At 42.0% G+C, this 19,605-nt stretch overlaps 1 long non-coding RNA gene across 1 annotated transcript in view; it reads left to right on the top strand.

Moving 5' to 3' along the window:
- The window catches only part of LOC102082582 (uncharacterized), a 133,875-nt gene extending 133,158 nt beyond the window's left edge, over nt 1-717 (top strand). The window contains exon 5 of the long non-coding RNA XR_002057777.2: nt 80-717. This is a non-coding gene — a long non-coding RNA (uncharacterized LOC102082582). The remainder of the gene's footprint in view (nt 1-79) is intronic.
- The last annotated feature ends 18,888 nt before the right edge of the window (nt 718-19,605 follow it).

Here is a 19,605-nt window from a genome sequence, read left to right as displayed (position 1 = left end):
ATTAGCTATTCTCACTCTCCACTGCTCTCTTGTGCTCTTTGTTACAGCAATGACTGCTTAGTTTTTTTTTTTTTTTCAGAAGTCCATGGAGGGAGGATTCGTTTGGCGGAAATCCAGAATTCAGAAAAGGTTGGTTCCTGGGAGCAGAGAGGAGGAAACTGGGATTTTGCCAAAAGCTGTTAACTCCTGGGCATATGATGGACCAGGGCAACACATTATCCCACATCATCTCACGGTGACATATTGTGATCCTGACTTGTATACAGTTGCGATAGGTTTGCTTTTAGGCTCTTCGTCTGCAATGATATCCCCATATGGTGAAGTGTGGTTTGGCCGGTATCCAAAGCAATGTTAGCTCATTGAGAAAAGCACCTTTGGAGCTAAGACACTGAAAGCAAAACTAGAATTGGTTGGGAAATAAGTCACGATGCTAGACTTTCTTCCCATAGCGCTGTGCAACCATCTAGATTGTTTTGGTGCAAGCTATGCAGTTTTGAAGATATCTGCCTTGTTTTAAATGTAAGTGTATAATAAGTGTTGCTTGCTTCGTAATGCTCAACATGCCTTTGAATAATGTCTTCTTCCAGAAATCCTAACCTGATTACTTAAAACACTGTCATGAGCAGTGAGTGGCATCCACAAACCCTGTCGATGAGGACAAGTAAACATGCATGTACCACAGCAAGAAACCCTCTCTCAGGACACTGTTACAAGATGTGAACATAAGGTGACTGGCATTGTTAGTTAGCTGCCTGCTTCTGCTGGTTGTGTAGTTCAGTGGGAACAAAATAGTTCCTCAGTCCTCTGGACCTGGTTAGGTGTGGAGTAGAGGTTCAGTTATTATCCCCATGATTTCTCTTGTGTGGATCAATATGTCTGTATCTGCATTCATATGCAGTGATGCTGGCGAGGTAAATGGGGATGTATGATCAGGTGATGATGATGAGGATATATTGACATAAAAAGAAAAAGCAGTAGAGCTTAGAGAGGGATGTGGCATGTGAGAAAGACACATTTCAGTGTGAGGAGAAGAAAAAAAGTAGAGGTTAGAAAAAACACCCTCAAATGAATTGGATGATTAGTTGAGGCCAATCACGGAGGTGTTTCTCATTGGCTAGACAGATTGATGCACTTTTCTCTCATTTGCATAATCATTCTCATCATCAGAATAAATACTCACAGTGGGAGAGAAACCCAGAGTTCACAAAGAGAGAGAGGTGGAACACTGGAAAAGCAGAAAGCTATGTGCAGGAAAATAATGAAGGGCCGACCTAGCACTGTCAACGATGTAGCAGTATTAGTATCTTCATCTTCATTACAACCCGCAAACTGTTACACAAAAGCATGTCGGAGAATATCATGAAACTTGCTGCCGGTTACCTTGAGACAACAATGAACTACATTCGGTCAGCGTCACTGCTGCGGAGACATCCTACCCACTTTGTTTCTTCAAGTCTTTTCACAGTGCAGCTCAGCGTGTGCACTTACGGAGGAGGATTCAAGGGCAGAGCTAAGTGATATTCTATGAGGGAGTGTGATTGTGAAGGGGGGGCATAAAGGGAGAGAGAGAGAAGAAGAGGAGGGTGAAGAGAAGGAGACAGCGGCGGTAGATGCTGCGAAGATAGCAGCATTGTTGGGGACCTTTTTTGTAGTTTGGTGTTTTTGTTCCCCTCATCATTCCCCCACCTCTTCCAAGTACAAAAGAATAAAAGAGTTGACATTCAGCACTGGTGTGGGGAAGCCAGGCAAATGACAAAACACAGCACACCCTACCACTGCTGTCACTTGTGTGTGGGTGTTTTTATGCCTGTGTTTGGGTGTGTGTGTGTGTGTGTGTGTGTTTATGTATGTACACCCTTGGGTACCAGACAAACAGTCCAGACATTTTGTTCTCAAGGACAAACTCACAGAGGACCCGAAGGTTTTCTCACTGTTCTTCTTGTAGGCCGTGTTTCTCTCGTCTTGTACTTTTACTGACAGCGTTTTTACATAATTCTCTTCTCATTCATATGTTCAGAAAACATTTTTTTCTCCCCCCCGTCATGAGTGGACTCATCGATTCACATCTTGTCCTTCATCTGGTTGGGAAGCAGTGAAGCGACTAGTCTTCGGGAAGGTTGGTGTTGGCTTGTTGTTGGCATGTTGTCTCCGCTGCTGGAGGCCCCATTGAAATACCAGCTGACTGTCTGAAAGAGAGACAACCTCACTGATCAATCAGGAATCTCCTCATTCATTATTCACAGTGAGCCCATCCAATAGCTCGGAGCCCAGGGCCACCACACACTGTCATCAATGCCGCCATTGATTATCAGGCCTCATCAGCGTTTGTTTGGCTTGTCAAATCAATGCCTTTTTAACAGTATGCCGTCCCTGCAGGAGACCACAGATGAATATTTCATGTCCCCTCTGATCAAATCATAATTCAAAGCATATCGCACAGCTAACTCTCCTGTTGTTATCAGAAGCCCTTTTGTATTCATCATTGTTCCACGGTTTCTCTAACACTGAATAGTCAGTATAAGTAAATTGGCAAATGACATAAAAGGGACAAAAATGCACCAGTATTTCATTAAGTCTTGTCTTTATCAATAGTGCCGGTTAATAATTGTGATTTTGAGTTATTTATTTCCAGTGTGGGCTGTTGTCAGATGCTTAGATGTTAGGTACCTTTCCTCTGTAAAGTGTCACAGTATACAGCCAGCAAGCTTTACGTTTAGCTTTGGAGGTTTTTACAATAATGAATTTAGTGGATTTATGGTGAGAATACACAAACCGATAACTGAGGACGTGCGATTAATTTAAAAGCTGGCAGAAGTTTGAGGGAATTTCTTTAATGAGTAAAAGATGTGCAATCTGCTTGAGGTTTGGCATAAGAGCAGTGATGGGAAATGAGAGGCTAAATGAAACTCTAAGCATGTTTGTCGTTATAGCTTTGAATTGAATTCTCACCACTTTGGGGTTTATTTGTTGCAGTCAACCATCCATGCATCTATTTTCTTAACCACCTTATTCACAGTTGCAGGCAGTTAGATATTTCTGCATTTTTCTTTTGACTTGAGCTTCACCCCTGATCCACCTGTTTGTGTTGCGGTTATGACAGGTCAGTGTAGAAAAACTAGTGCTGACAGGCTTGGCTTTGCTGGGAAATGGTAAAAGAGCACCCCCTCCTTGTACGCCGTGTGTGTGTATGTGTGTGTTTGTATGTGCATAAATCCCCATGACAGGAAGTCAGCAGGAAATGGAGGGACTTCCACAGCGGTGTTTACTTTTACATTTCAGCGAAAAATATCTGGCTTCATTCTAAACACATAGATGGCATATGAGAAAAGGAGGAGTCTCATAGGGCCCTGAAAAATGAGCAGAGGAATGTAAACATTATGTACCAGACTAATATTTTTGTTTGCGGTCTTTCCTTTCAAGGGCTTATTGATATGTGCAAAGATCATATCTGTTTGCGTATGTGGGTGCTCAAAAGTCCTGCATCTGGATCTACATCACAAACATTTCTGAACAGGTCTTCTTCACTGCTTCTTGAGTGAGCTGGATTATCTTGGACTAATGGTACAGACAAGGTGATTGCCAAACACAGAGACTTTGATGCCATTAAACCACAAACATAAACACACAGTTGTGTTCGACAAATGTCAGTGACTGTCAGTGACCGTTTGTGTTTTTCGTTTTCCATTTCTTGTTTCTTTCTCTCTCTCAGTTTCAGGATTAGTTAAATGGGGAAACTCTGGGGAATCTGTTTACTGTAAAGTGCATTCAAGACGTGGCGTTCCTTTCTTCTTTTTTTAATGTGTGTGAGAAGGAAATGAGACAAATCTGTCCTTGTTTTAAAGGTGTCCAATTTCTGCATGTCAGTTGTTATATCATCTTTAGTGCTCTCATGGTGTCTCTGTTGCTTTCTCGTATTCCCTCGCCACTCCTTAGCCCCATGGAGATGTCCTCTGTGTCTCAAAGGCATTTCAACTTTAGCTTCAGGCACATCTTTTGTTCTTTCGTTCAGTATCCCTCTTGTTAACACCTAACAGTAGAGGCTGTGCCCCTAGCCAGGAAACGGAGGCTGGCCTGAAGCTCTGTTTGAGGCAGAAGCATTAGGTGCAGACAGACATGCTAACACAGAGACATTTGGATGTAGACGCAGACACACACACACACACACACACACACACACACACTTTATGTCTGTCTCTTTCTCTAGCTCTCTCTCTCTCACACACACTAACACACACACACACTGGGATACAGCCTCTCTACCTGGGGCAATGAATCAATGAAAGCAAGCTCTGAAGTATTTGACCTCTGAGTCTGGCTGTCGTGCGTCAGCAGGTATTTTCACTCATAATATCTCCACCAGGGAAGAGGCACACACCCACACAGTGGCATGCACAGATGAACATGACCTAGCACCATTTTTTTCTATTTTAAAATTTTTTATTTTTATTTTATGTGATTGTAAATCCCTTGATTTTCTACTCTTTCCATCAGATTTGTTATTATTTGTTTTGTTTGCAAAATCTTTATAGATTAAATGTGTGTTTCTTTGTTTGTGTGATTGGCCTAATTCTAAGAGGCTTACCAGTGTATTGCATATTGGTAAACGGCATATTTTTAAAAGGCAACTGTCTAATGTATCTGTCTTTAACAGATTTTAACATTTTGGAAGATTTTCTCTTATGTGTTAAATGTGAAGCTACAGTCAGCAGCAGTAACAAAACAGAACAGTCAGACTAGTTCTGTCCCAGGAAGCAAAATGCACCCACCAGCACCACCTCTAAAGCTCACTCATTAACGTGTTACATCCTATCCGTTTAATCCTTACAGACTGCACAGTGTAAATGAAAAGCTGTAGTTTCGTGAGAGGATAAGCGTTGACCTATTTATTGGCTGAGAACTTAACCACACGCTGTCTAGCTATTTTTTTTATCCTTTCCAAGGATAATAGCTGAATTTTGCAAAAAAACATCACTTTTATGTACTTTTTTAATGTTTCTTTATATATTATATCCATATTTGTACAAAAATACTAAATATCAAAACATTGTCATTCACTTTGAGCACATTTGTCTTTTGTCTTGCCATTTCTGTCACGCCGAATAATAATAATATGAAAAAATAAACTCAAATGGTCAAATATGAGTTTATTGTTAGCATTGTCTCAAGCGTGGATTTTGAGCTTGTGAAACTGTTTGTAAATAAACAGGCAAGTGTGTGTGTGTGTGTGTGTGTAGCAAGTGTGTTTTCATGTATGCCTTTTTGAGCGTATGTGTGAGAAAGAGTGGCTCAGAGGGAGAGTGTGTTTAGTTCTCCCTGAGTGGGTTAGATCTGATAAGGCTGACAGCCACAGGTTGATATTCCTGAGAGCAGCCAACCTCTCCTCTTCACACAGACCCACAGAAAGAAATAAGATTTATGTCTCTCTTTGTAGAGTGTTTTGAAATATAAAAAAAGACACTGAAATATTTTTTGATATGTTTTCCACAGGAATGCACAAACAGATATTGAAACAGTGGTGATGTGTTGCAGGGATCTGTTAATACAGTGGCATTTTTTTATCGCAACATTAACTGCCTTTACAGAATTAAACAAACCTGGGAATGAGCCAGGATACACTTTGCCAATGCAAATGTTCTAATGGGAACAGAGTGTGTGTGTGTGTGACAGTTACACTCATATTTGCCACACCTAAAAGGGCTACTTGGACTCCTACTACAAACACAGCCCCAGGCTGTCTGTTTGTGCTCTGGTCATGTCTGCATATCTGCTCGTATTGTTCACTCGGCTTCTGATTTGTCTCCCACGGGAATAACGCTACGCACCTAACAGAACAGCTACATCTTGACATGCATAGATTTTATCCATCTAATTTCCCAAAAGGCTTGGGAATGCATACATATATATGCATGGTGTTGATCACTCACATTCACATTTTTGCTTCACACGATACAAAGACAACTTGGGAAAGCAAATATCCACAAATGCCCACAGAAACACAGGTGCATGCATGCAAAGCACCCTCCACTGATTTCTTTTGCTCATGATGTGGGCCCTTGACGAGGGCAACGCAGTGGCACACTGACATTGAAGAGAAGCGTTGTACATATAGAATGAAAGAGCAGAGGAGGAGAGAGAAGAGAAAAGGCTGCACCTTTATTCAATTAGCGGCACTGGCCCGGAGTAATTACTTCTACTCTCCCTAATTCCCATGTAAATTTGCGACGAGCACTGCACTATTTTAATACAATTTAACGCCACTTTGACTGGATGCCAGTGTTGTGCACAGTGAAGATGAGCTTTATGTGTCTGTGTGGGTGTGTAGCTCTATGTTTGTGTCAGGGACATAACCGAAAGAGAAAGATGAGCCCTTTGTGTGATTCTGCTGTAGAGTAAAGACAGTGAGAGTTGGAGAGTAAACAGAGAAAGGAGGAGGGCACTTAAAGGAGAGGTCTATGGTAATGACACGATGATCAGATAAGATCTGCAGTGGGACCTAACTCACACTACCTGTCCCGTGGGAACAGCAGCTCTCACTCTTTCACTCTTTTAACAAATCTGCTGTCACTGGTTACCTGAATGCTTCTACCCACACATGCCCAGAGGAAACATTCAAATTACAACCTAACATCTCCCCAGAAAACAGGAACAGTTAGAAATGGATATATTTTGATTTTGGGCTCGTGGCCTAAGTGATACAGAGATGGGATTATAACCTACAGAGTGTCTCTTTGTCTCTTTGTGTGAAGTTCACTCGTGCAGGTGAGGTAATATAAAGTAAAACCCAATCTCTGCTGCTATCTCTCCCCTGTATCGATTTTCTTCAGCCAATAAATTGTCTGCTTAGATAATTGTCTAATTAGCCCTCTAATTGGTCCCTATAATTAGCCATTTTAGGATATTGTCCTGGATGAATAATATTGGCCTGTGTCAAAGACTCCCCAGTAGCTGTTCCCACACTGCACATCTCTCTGCCCACGACAGAAGCACAAATCGATGCTCAGCCTTTGTGCTTCTGCCTGGCCACAAGTGTCTGAATGGACAAACAGAGTAAAAGGAAAACCGGTACACAGGTAGATGGAAGGACATGAGAGGAGTTTCAGGCCACTAGACAGACAGACAGAGTCTGTGTATAGCCAAACAGCTATAACTGCCTTCCAATTCATTTCAATTTTCAATTAAATGTTATTCATATAGCACTAAATCACAGCATCAGTCCCCTCAAGGCGCTTTATATTTTAAGGTGGAGACCCATCTACCAATCATACAGCGCCTTTTCACCGAGCACCGGGTGACAGTGGGAAGAAAAAACTTACTATTAACAGGAAGAAACCTCTGGCCAGGCTCAGGAGGGATGGCCATCTGTTGTGACTGGTTAGGGGCGATGGAAGAGAGACAGAACAATAGACACAATTTACCAGACACACTGACAAATGTGAAGAAACAAATATCACACTTGTCATCATTAAAAACAAAGACAAAGACTATCCTACTGACTGGCTGCTGATGTTTTACTGAAATTGTTTAATTTAATTACAGGAAGTTGTAGTAGTGTTGTGTAACATCTATTAAAACATGCTGATATTAAAAAAGCAGAATTACATTTCTATGTTAAATCACAGACATTAAATTATTGGAGGTATTTAGTTAATGCAGGATTTCCGTACCTCTGCTCCATTTAAGGGCTTAAAGTTCTCATTAAAAAGTTTTTGAATCGTCTAAATGGCACCATTTGTTTTAACTGTATATGAGCATTTAAACATAACCCAGTAGACCACAGTTAAGATTAGCTCAGCTGTAGCTTGTGCTGAATCATTAAAATATATCTGGCTCACTTCACCTCACCATAACCTAATTTTTATGCTGCCTGTGATCTTCACATCTGCTTGATATCATTCCTGCAGCTTTAGTTCAAGGTGGTTAATTTGCAAAGAATACACTAAACAATGAGGAAATCTTACCATCACATCTGACCAGGGTTTAGATGCGGGGATTTCCCATGTAAGTCATCAGTCAGACTTCCAAATGTTGCCAATTATGGTGGTGTACAGCCTGGCATTCCTGCAGTATATCTGCCTCCTAATTTACTCGAAAACAGAAAAAAAACCAACTGACTGGCAGACGGGGCTTGACGTCACTTTAAAGGAAGAGCGAAGCGTGCCGTGTTTAAAACCCAAGCAGTGGTGGAGAAAGAAGGGCCAAGCTATGTTTGGTGCTAAGCTGGAAGGTTGTTTATTGATTTGTGTACGGTCTCTGTGAACTTTATTTGAGGTGAAAACAGGCCATGCATGGCCATTTCAACTGTGTATATGGATAAGCACTTGGGTGAATCTTCAGGGGTGGGAACCGTGTAAATGTGTGTGTGTGTAAAATCACATAAGCATGTGTGTTTCAGCTGTTGAGGTAATTTAGTTTGCGGCAAGAACCCTTTGACTACTCGCGCGGCCTCTGACTTTTTTCACCCTGGTTTTTCCCGAGCTCTCCTCTGTTTCTCTCCCACAAGAATAAAGGATCTTTTTACCTGTCCCATATTTGCAGGTTTTACTGCACTCAGAGCAGCTGTACGTAGGTGTACTGTACATAGATTTGTATGGGAGCTGGGCAGATGTCACCTGTTTTTCCTCTGTGTGGAAATCCCCAGCTCCCCAGGCCCTGCTTTGCAACGCAGTGACTCACTCTTAATTTCAAGTGTTTGGCTGTGTGTGGTGTACACATCTCTGTGAGTGTGAGCGTGCACTGGTGCAAGAAGTGTAATTACACTTGTACTATTATGCAGGTGTATTGTGGATGTCTACTGTGTGTATAAAGATGGTTTGTGTGTGTGTGTAGATGTGCTTGCTTCAGGTATTCTATTTTTGCTTTTGTTTTACGCAATTAGGACACAGATACACACACGTGGTAACTTTTTAACAAGTCTCCTTTTAAATAAATGCTTTGTTAGCGCTGGAGACAAGCCAGCCTCCTGAAGTAAATGATCACAATCTAAGGTTTTTGTGTGTTTGAGCACATTTATATATGTGGTGCTGGTCTGTGCGTCTCGTGGTGACCTTTGACATTTACAGCTGTTCCCCCATGACCTTATTAACATTGTCTTGCCCTCACAAGCCCTTAAAGACTTTTTTCTCCTCTTTGGCTATAATAAAAAAAACCCTCTGCTCGTCCTCTGATCTAGCCCCATACATTTGCTTTGAGTTATCTCGGTATTGAAAGCAATTTCTTCTTTGGCATAAAACAACATATTTTTGTCTTGCTTTCGTAACATTCAAATTAACATCTTATCCCTCACGTCGTCTTCAGGATCATTCCATGTTTCCGTCCCACTTTGGCTTGAATTTATGCTCTTCACTTCGCTCAAAACAAACTCTTTCTCTTGTCTCCCCCTCTCACATTCCTTTTCTATTATAAGCAGCACTTTGCCTATCTGTAAGTGGGAGGCGTATTCTTACACATGTCTTAGCCATTTTCACTTATTCAATTCAATGGCCTCAATTCATGTGCGTAATGACAAATGGAATTAAATTAAATATTTACAATAGGCAGAACACCCCAGCAAGCAGTCTGCACATCATGTACAAAGAATAAAAGGTGACTGTCGTTCAACAGCCAAGGACACGCTCTCTTCTTCTCCTCTCTGTATCTCTGTGGTTCTGACATAGTGGCAGTAACATGTGGGTATGTACACACTAGAAATCACGCACATACGCTCACACAGACACGCAGACACACACACACACAGACACACACACACACACACAGACACACACACGGAAAGGGACTGTATTTTTAGGCGCACACATGCTCAGATATCCGGGTATGGACACATATGCTTATGCCATTGACACTTTCTGTCTCTGTTGGCGTGCACACACACACACACACACACACACACACACACACACACACACACACACAAATGCGCACACACGCACACGCACATGCATCAGATAATATACACAAGTTGCTGGCACTCTGATATGTGCTGGTGGATTGATCCAACTCTTTTATCTGCTAAATAACTTACCATCGATTGAGCGGGGACGGAGGAGGTGGAGGAGTAAGAAGAAGAGGAGGAGGAGGAGGGAGATGTGGATGTGCAGAGAGAATTAAAGCTTACCAATATCCAGGAGCTGTCCACACTGCCTGAACAAGTCGGCATGTCACACACACGGCAGAGAGAGGACATGATAAACACAGATGCAAGTCAAAAAAGAACTTTGGTGGACCCGCATGGAAAAAGAGTTTAGTTTCGCAACCATAACCCTGCAATGAATAATAAGTGGAATAAGAATTATGGACTTTTACAGGTACTATTTCTTATCATTTCAGGGAACCATGAGGAGAAGTGTAATATTGGATCTCTCTTCAGCCTCAGGGGAGCCCGCTATACACCCATGGAGGGTTCAGGGGCTAATTGGATATATCACTGTGAAAAACATTTAAAATCCCAAATCAATACCTGCCTCTTTAATGCTTTTCCTGAATAAGTGCTCCTCTCTATCGCTGCTGACCCCGTCTCTCTCCCCCCCCATCTTCAGACCCTGCCTCCTGTACAATCCCTCACTGCCTATAGGGGCCAAGAGAAACGTGTAGGGGTCAGCGAGCTAAGGGCTACTTGGGGCCAAAAGAGAGTGAGCCCCATGGGGGTCTTAGAATTGAATGGTGGCTGGAAATGTTCATGTGAGGGCTTATGGGAAACATCAGCAGAAATAACATCCAACTTAACACTTCTGCCTGACATGAAGAGTGCATACAGAAGTAGATATTAAGTAGAATAGCTCCAACAACATTGTACATGTCAGTTTTTTTGTCAGCTGAAATTCTTGGAAGAACATCTTCGACTCTTCGTGTGAGAGTTGAGTAAAAGTTTGGACAAAAAACAGATGTCCATAGCAACACACCTTTCTTCTCTGCACATCTGACTGCACCTGAGGCATAAATAAGGTTTAGGGTTAGAGTTCAGCAACTGTTTGACTCACTCATCTACCCTCTCAAACAGACATACGTCAAATGCATTTTATACTTCAGCTGTGCAAAATGGCTGTCCCACTTTCTCTTGTCTGAAATTGTCCAGACCTGTTTACAGAGTCCAAGGTGACATTATTAAAAAAGTATATTTTGCTCACTATTACAGGATGAATTTAGAATTAATGAGAGGAGAAGATTGGTGTGTTGATCCCAGCTTGGGCAAGATACTGAGCTGCCCCAGTGGATCCATTGTAGTTTGAGAAGGTGAATGTTAAATAATAACATTAGGCCCAGAAAATAGCCCTTGCATGGATCTGTGAATATGTGTATGAATGACGCTTGTAAAAAAGCAGTTTGAATGCTTAAATGGAATAGAAAGGCACCAGTCCATTTAATATCTGTTTGATAGCAACAGCATGTAAGCATGTATTTTTACTTTGCAGAATGAATGAACATATGAATGAATCTGTATTTATCATTTTCTGTGAATATATTTTTGTAAGCTCTCTTTCAACTCCCTTCCTTTAACATATGTCTTGCAATGATTTAGCTGTCTCACTATTTTTTTCCCCCTCAGAGGTGTAACATCTATCTTCAGACACAAGCTTGGCGCCCAGGAGTGCCGTTTCCACAACTATATATATGTTTTCTTCCAAACCTTCTCTGTTACAGCGCCAGTGCTGCCTTGACAAGATGCTAAAGCGGGGGATGACAGGCTGTTGCTAAACTGCAGTAGCAACCAGTAGCAGGTTTGAAAGAGTGAAAATTTAGAGATAAAATCACTATTTGCCTGTTTTGGTTGTTTTTACTGCCAGTGATCAGATCTCTGATTAAATGCACGGCATCTTGCAGAACCATGTTGCGTCCTTCCTCTTGTTTTAAGTGTGGATTGTGGATTTTTAAAAGTTTCTGTGTTTTTATGTGTGCACAGGTTTAGATTTGCATGAGCTTTAGGGATCAGTTTTTAAACGCTTGTGTTTCACTCTTCCAACATTAATGCCTTTGACATAGTTTCATTTCCAGAAAAACAGGAAGCAGGGATGGTTGTCTTGCACTTCTGTCCCAGCGGCTGCAGTCAACGTGACCCTGGATGTGGACTGATGCATTTGTGGGCAGTGTGTTAGATAATCTTTGCGTATGTGAGGTTTGTGTTGATGTCTATACAGGGAGAAATGCAAAAATGCAAAAGTAGGTCACTGTTCTTTTTGTCCTGCTGTAAGTACCTTGCAGGTAGTTCTCAATATGTTTCTTTGATTGATCCTTGAATGCCAGTCGATCTCCTTCTGCCTTTATTCTATGGTCTTGTTCTGGCTTTGTACAACTCGGGGTCGTGGACCAGAGTGCCCTATTGCTCTGAAGAAGTGGTAATGAGTCTTTCCCCATTCTGCATAAAAATGGTACATTTGACCCTCTGTTTTCATTGGAGTTTATCCGCAATCTGCTTACAGTTTCACCCCCTCATCTCTTCTCTCATTCCCTTTCCTTCCCCCGCCAAGTTCCATCCTCCATTTCTCCCCCTTCCCACTCCTTCCTTCCTCTGTTTGCTTTTGCTCCCTTGATTCACTTTCAGTGCCAACTTTTACCCTTTCTTTGTCAAATGACTCTCTCTCAATCTCTTTACTGTGACTGCTTGACTGCAAAAGAGAAACTATGAAGGCGAAGGCAAGGCAGGGAAAATTATTATTATTATTATTTTAAGGTTTTCTGCTTTTATACTAAACTACAGCAAAACAGTTTATGGTGGAGCCCTTCTGATGTGCTCTGAATGAACAGAACGATAGTAAAGGTTTGTATTTTGAATTTTATGTTGTTGTGCTTTTAATTAAAAGTAGCTGCTGAGTTAAATTTTAGCAATGAATCACAGAGCATGTTGCTCAACTGATATTATTAGAAACTGGGCTTCAGCTTAAACTTCTCCCTCAATAAATAAACCATTACTTTAATTATTTAGATTTATCTCTTATCAGATCGGGGTGGAAGCAATAAACAATTTGCTTTAGACTTCATGTAAGTTCGTAGTGATTGCCTAATCACGTAAGGAAAGCATGACTTGGAAAATAAATAATAAAATTCATAGTCAGCACATGTTACTCTAAAACATTTGTTCCTCTGTGACTTTCACTATTCATACTATCAGAGTGTGATGTAGGGTACTACCGTATGATATGAGTCATTTTGAAAACTTAGTTAATTGTTTTATGAAAGAAAGTAAGATAAGAAAAAATAGCTGTATTAAATCCCCACAACATGAGGTGACCTCTGTTATTTGTCATATTCAGCTGCCTGTAAGTGCAGAATACAAACAAACAAAACAATCAGAACTTCATATCTTAGAAAGATTATCTACTTTTTAAAGGTTTTTTTCCCCTATTATCTGAAGATCGCTGTCATTTTTTGACTCTTACTTTACCTCTGTTCACGGGTATCTGACAGGGATATCCTTGGAACATTAATTAAACATTATTGTGAGGGATCTCCAACAAAAACTGTTATCTGTTTAGTCTTAGTTTCTCTCAGAAGGAGTCTGATTTTCACTTCTCACTTTCATTATGCACAAAAAGGAGATTCTGAAATTTACACTATAATGGAATTGTCATTGTTGGAGTAATGCATTGCTGTCATTATGATTATTAGTTGTCACGAAATTAAACTTGAGATGCATGCATACAAATGGGCATGAATAGCCTTCCAAGCACAACTCTCCCCTCAGGCCTCCTTTTGAGTATATCTGTAGGGTTCATCTTATTTTGTTTCAGTGTGTATCTGTGTGTAAGCTGGACAGATCCTCTGGAGTGTGACTGATGCGTGGAGACGCACGCCATGAAGTTCGAACAAGCTAGAGATTGACACGATAACCCTTAACCGTTAACCCCAGAAGGCAGATCAGTTGTGTACTCTGTTGTTTGTTTGAGCTAGTCTCCTTTGTGATGACACATTTCGAAATGCCAACAAAGATATCCAAGTAACCATCGACGTAAACAGCTGATAAAAGGTTAGGTCAGAAGGCTCTGCGGTGCTCCATATGGCTTTAGTTTGTCAGGCTTAGTGTGTCCATACAGGCAAAAATACAGGAGAACTGAATGTGAGCAAAAACAAAATTAACCACAAATTTGAAGGAGGGAACACTTTCTTCAAAGAGGAACCATTAAAATAGCTTCCCAACTTCCCTAAAATGCCCTTATCCACTGTATTTGGTGCTTTTTCTTTGTATTTTGAGTTGTGTCTCCAGGAATTGGGTAATCAAATGAAAAGAAAGTTCCAGTGGTGAATATAGAAAGAGGACCTGGGAGTTGTCCCAGATGTACTTGTTTGCATCACTCTCACATACTTTAGGATTTGGCTTTAGCTGAAAGTCATTTTCACTTCTGAAACCAGTGTCTTTACTATTAGTTTTTTATCGATTTTCTCTATCAGGTACGATTTTTATGCAGTCTCTTAAAACTGCAACCATATCCTATAAAAATCTTGAATTTTTCTGTTTGACACACAAGTCAGCTTTTATTTTAGAAGAAACCTCTTTAATCCATCGGCGTGCTTTTTTTTCATGGTATAAATGAAAGTTGCTTTAATGTTTAATATGTGCAAACAATGCATTTCAATACATTGTCTTTCTATTGTGTGTTGTTATTGCACTAAGGACAGCTGGCTACACAATAACAAGAGGATAAAAAGGCCCCCAGCATTCTTATAGCATCCATCTTTCTGAATGACAGATGCACACTTAAATACCTAACAAAATATGGCATGCACAATGCAGACACACATGCACACACACATGCACATCTTACAATTGCTTATGCCCTCCTTCATTTCAAATCAGTTGCCAGATGCCCCAACTCCAAATGCTGTTAATCATGTTATCTGGAATCCCTAGAATGAAATCCATAACTCCTCTATGTATTAATCACTGGGAATCTTGTTATCATGTCTATATTAATTAAAGCCATCTGCCAGGAATAGGGTGAGGATGGGTTTAAAGGGGAGACTGAGCAGTGGAGTAGAGGGAGCCACGTCAAGCTGCTTGTGTTTGAAGACATTCAACTTGATTTTCAGGAAGATGGCAGTTTGCTATTTTAGGTAATTTTGTGCTTAGCTGAAATGTTAAACTTTCCCGCAGCACTCTGATTACGGGTGACGATTCTGCCAACACTGAAAGACATCTACAGTGAGTTCATTGCAGGGAGTTGTAACATGACTTGACAAGCACTTCCTGGTTCAGTGTCACAGCAATCCTCTTTAGCTGGTGATCATATATCCATCTGTCTCTGCTGTCAGAGTGCATTATTCATTCATGGCATGAACACATGCACATGTAGGCTTTAACTTTCTGTCTCTAGTCCTGCGCAGGCGAATGGAATCAGACATTCAGGGATTGGAAAGAAGGGGAACTGAAGTCTTCGGCGTGGTATGTTTCAATCGCGAGCTCCCACCACACATGAGGCTGTTTGACTGCCCGTAAGTGATGGTGCTAAAGCTTCTCGTCTCTCCTCATAAAGGGGTTGCCCTGGAGGAGGAAGAAGTAAGCGCACGAGTGAAGTTCAAAACAAAATAATATTGAACTCAGCATTATTCAGAAAAGGAAATGCCGTTAAGTTTTGATATGTTGCCTTTTCTGCAGATGAGGTATGGCTCCAAGGCAGACAGACAGTCAAAGACAGAGGTGGAGTTATGCTGGGTAGATGGAAGGTGGGAAAGGCATCTTAGATGGAAGAAGAAAGGAACAGAGCAGTGTACTGTATATAGCCTCCCACATCCATCCATCTATCGCCTTTGCCAGCCCCTCCCTCCCTCTGTTCACACCCTTCCTTCATCTCTTGAACTTCAAGGCTCTGTGGAGGGAAACATGTCAGTAACTGGGGGCGTAATCCTGGGCGGCCAGTGCTTCTCGCTCAAACATGCACAACAAATACACGTTACCGCACACACGAGGCCTCGCCTGAATGACAGCTGATCAGGAGTTCCTGCCAGCACCCTCCTCTTCTCCGCGCACCCTCCTCTCATCTCAGCACTCATCTGATTTGATCCATTAGCATTCTTTTCTCTGTGTTGTTCGTGCTACTGTCAGGCTCAGTGGCACAGCCTCAGTCTGAAGCAGTTAAACTGTCGCCTGGGGGGCCTCACCTGAAAGGGCTGACAGCTGCCTGCATAATCAGCTGCTCTGCCTGGATCCTGATAGGCCCGGACCAGAGATCAGGTTGGGGGGTGGGGTGAGGTTGGAGGAAGCAGGTGGTGGGTGGCTGCACAATTGGAGAATGGGCTCGCTCCGAAGATGCGCGTGAGGATTGAGAGTGGGGGGAGCAAATGTAAGGTGGCGGGGTGGTGCATAGGTGAGAGACTGTGAGGGACTGGTGAAATAGGAGCATGTATGGAGGAAGTGTGATGCTTGCAAATTGTAAAAAGGTATTTCTCTCCACCCCACTGGAATCACAGCGGATGACTTACGAGAGATACTGGGACATAAACCGCCCACAGTATGTATCCTCAAACTTCCCTGTTGCTGTTGGTCATTTTAAGACGAACAGAGGAAGAGGAAGTGTGTTTGTGTGATCGGTTTTTCTGTAGAAAAACCAACCGAACACTGTAAAATACCGGAATATTGTGAAACCAGGAAAATGTGACAATCATTGTGATGTTATGAAGCGGGCTTGCGGACAACGGAAGAAATGATTATGTGAAAGAGCAGAAGAAAAAAGAGAAACAGAAATGTGCATATGCGCATTAGAATGTGTTCATTTGTTTTCTCCTCTTAGCCGCTTGCTTTAAGTTATCGCCACAGTGATTTACATTTCTTATGTATCGTGACATTTTCCATTCAGTCCGTGAGCAGTAATTCGCAGGAAATCCCAAAGCTCTTTTTCCTCGCTTGACTCGTCTTTTGGAATTGCGGTTGAATTGCACACAGCTCTTAAAAATTAAATTAGAGGACCTTCTCCGGTTAAGCTAATCCACTTAAAATAACGCTTTAGATTCTGCTGTCCTGTCCTTGGCCCCTACCCCTGACACCTGGCTCAGAGCAGAGGAGGGCTCCTAGGCTGAAACCCTAAAATAGATCTGTCACATTTTACATCCTGGTGTTTGTGTCCCCTCCTCTGGCCCACCCTGACCCAGACAACCGCCCCTCTGTTGGCCTCTGTTTGCTCTGGAGAGAGCCCCACGGCTTACAACCTCAGCCTACGCCCACCCCAAACCTCTCTTTCTGTACATTTGAAAGCTCTGCCTCAGTCCACTTCTCTCCAACTTCACTGCTCATCTCTTTCTTTTTTCCCCTGCCTGTAGCTGTTATGACTCTCTCATTTCTCCTTGTCTCCGCTCTTTGTTCAGTTTTCCTGTTTCCAAGCCATACCTTCCTTCGAAGCTTTTACTTCACTATTACTCACTCTCCCGTGAGATCAATTTACCTGCGCGTGGCCGAATCTTTTCCCCCCACACAGGACTCTTCTGTATGCGACTGTTATGGAGTCCTCTCCTCTCTGTCTTCTCCCCTGTCATTCAGCGGGGCTCTTCATCTCCATTGCTAAGCCTTCCACAGCTTCTGCTAACTTTCTAGCTCCCATCTCATTTCAAATTCAATTAAACCTCCGGAGATTCAACTAACTTTTAAAAGGATCGGGGCATATCTCTCTGTCTCTTTCATTCACCATAACTTTGTAGGAACCTCCTACTCTCTCCTGATTCTTCTTTCTCCCTCTTCTTTTACTCGTTGCGTGCCACATTATTACCTGCAGTCCTTCATTTCGCTTTCTTGTACCTCATCCTTCACTTCAAGGCCCCTCTAACTCCACTTTTCTGCAGCTGTCTAAATGGTCAGTGTTGTCCAGGTACATGTTATTCTTGGTAGAGGACAGAAGTAGGGCATGGAGCCGTGCTCTGTGGGAAAAGGACTTAGCAAACCTTTTCCAAGGGAGGGGAGGGGGGTAGATTTCTCCAAAACAAACCTCATCAGTCTTCTACCAATCTTTTCTTAACCTGACCAGAGGTGAACTTAACCCATGTCGCAATCCACGTTGCTGTATATCCTATCATACAGTTCACACCACTGTATTGTAGATGTTTAGTAAATCCAAGGTAAATACAGGTCACTTAGGTTAAGGCCCGTGCATGCCAGCGATGAAAGAGCCACCCCAGGGCAAGTGTCTAGCTTTGGGCAAAGAAAAAATATACAAGGGCTTATTATGAAACAAAACCTTGTTACTGTCTTCTTATTATTTTACAGCGGTTAAAGAGCTGTCGGCCTTTGCGCTCCCTCTTTTGCTTTCAGTTCATCAAAAGTCAATTGGAAGACCGCAAATCGTCCAGTGCGACATTGTGGTGATGCACTTTACAGCAATCGTTGGCCACAAACTTGTGATGGATCGTCTAGCTGATCGCTTCTTCCTTTTTCTCATCTGTAATTGGCGGATTAAAAATGACTTGTTTGTATGGCCGTGATGAGATTGCGGCGGGTAAATGAGGACATATGTTTTTGTTTTTGGTCAGAGCCAAGCTGTATACACAAACACTGTTACAATTTAATGGGTGCTTAGTGACTTGGCCCGTGATTGATGTGTGACTGTAATGCCAGTCAATGGCCCGTATAAAGAGAATTGGAATATATTTTATAGTGTTTAATTCAAAAACAATACAATAGAGTTGCTCGTAAAACTACAATGGACATGCAAATGCAAGGACTGATAATGACTTAATTGGCTGAATTATTTATTTAGTATAGAAAGTGCAGCTTTGTCATTTGGCTCGCATAAAAACATATTTATTTCCAAATTTGAGGTGCTTATTTTAGCCCCATTCTCCTTTCATTTCTTTTTAAATTTAAATAATACCTTGCTGAGTGGCATGTATATGTGTGTGTGTGCGCACGCTTGTGTGAATCTCTGGGTCATGTCCCAGCCTGCTTCACTCCACAGTAAATCACAACCAGAGTTTTTAACGTATTCTCCAGTGTGCCTGGGAGAGTCATTAACACACACTAGAGTTACAGAACACTCCTCAGCAACTCTCCTCACTACTCTCTGTGTATGTGTGTGTGTGTGATTGTATATGTGCCCTCTTGTGTGTCTGTTTCTTTGACCTGACCGCTGTATGTTCAGGTGTTGCCAATCCTTGCAGTTAAAACAGTGTTACAAACCCCATATGTTTTACATCTATTCACACTGCATTAGTACCACCACATATAAGCATTCAGTGTTTAACATACATTTGACTGCCGTTTAATTCTGTGCTGGACTGTCTTTTCTATAGGATCATATCCATATACTATTATTAGTCGGTACCCTCCAGGGATTACTCCAGAGGTTACCCTCTGGTAAAGGTGGGAGGGCAATAGCCCTGCCTCTGAGCTGACATGGTTATTGGAGCAGAGATAGCACCATGGGGATCCATCTTACACAGAGCAGAGAGGAGAGGGGGGTCTGTCTTTTATAGTGAGATCCCACAGCTGATGTCGATGAGGTCAAATTATCTGTCACTACAACTGTCATACTTAACACACTTCATACCAGCTCCCCGTGGCCTTACGTGCTATCTCCCATTCTGCTGTTCAGTCCTTACTATGAAAATGTGCCAAATGTGTTTCCCTGTGTGTACACATGCTCAGATTGCAGGTTTTTACTATTTGCTCACTTGCTCAAAGCATGCTACCACTGCATG

The sequence above is a fragment of the Oreochromis niloticus genome, linkage group LG20 (assembly GCF_001858045.2).
Source record: "Oreochromis niloticus isolate F11D_XX linkage group LG20, O_niloticus_UMD_NMBU, whole genome shotgun sequence".
Lineage (NCBI taxonomy): Eukaryota > Metazoa > Chordata > Actinopteri > Cichliformes > Cichlidae > Oreochromis > Oreochromis niloticus.
The sequence above is the reverse complement of the archived record's forward strand: the minus strand, read 5'-3'. Positions and strand labels throughout refer to the sequence as shown.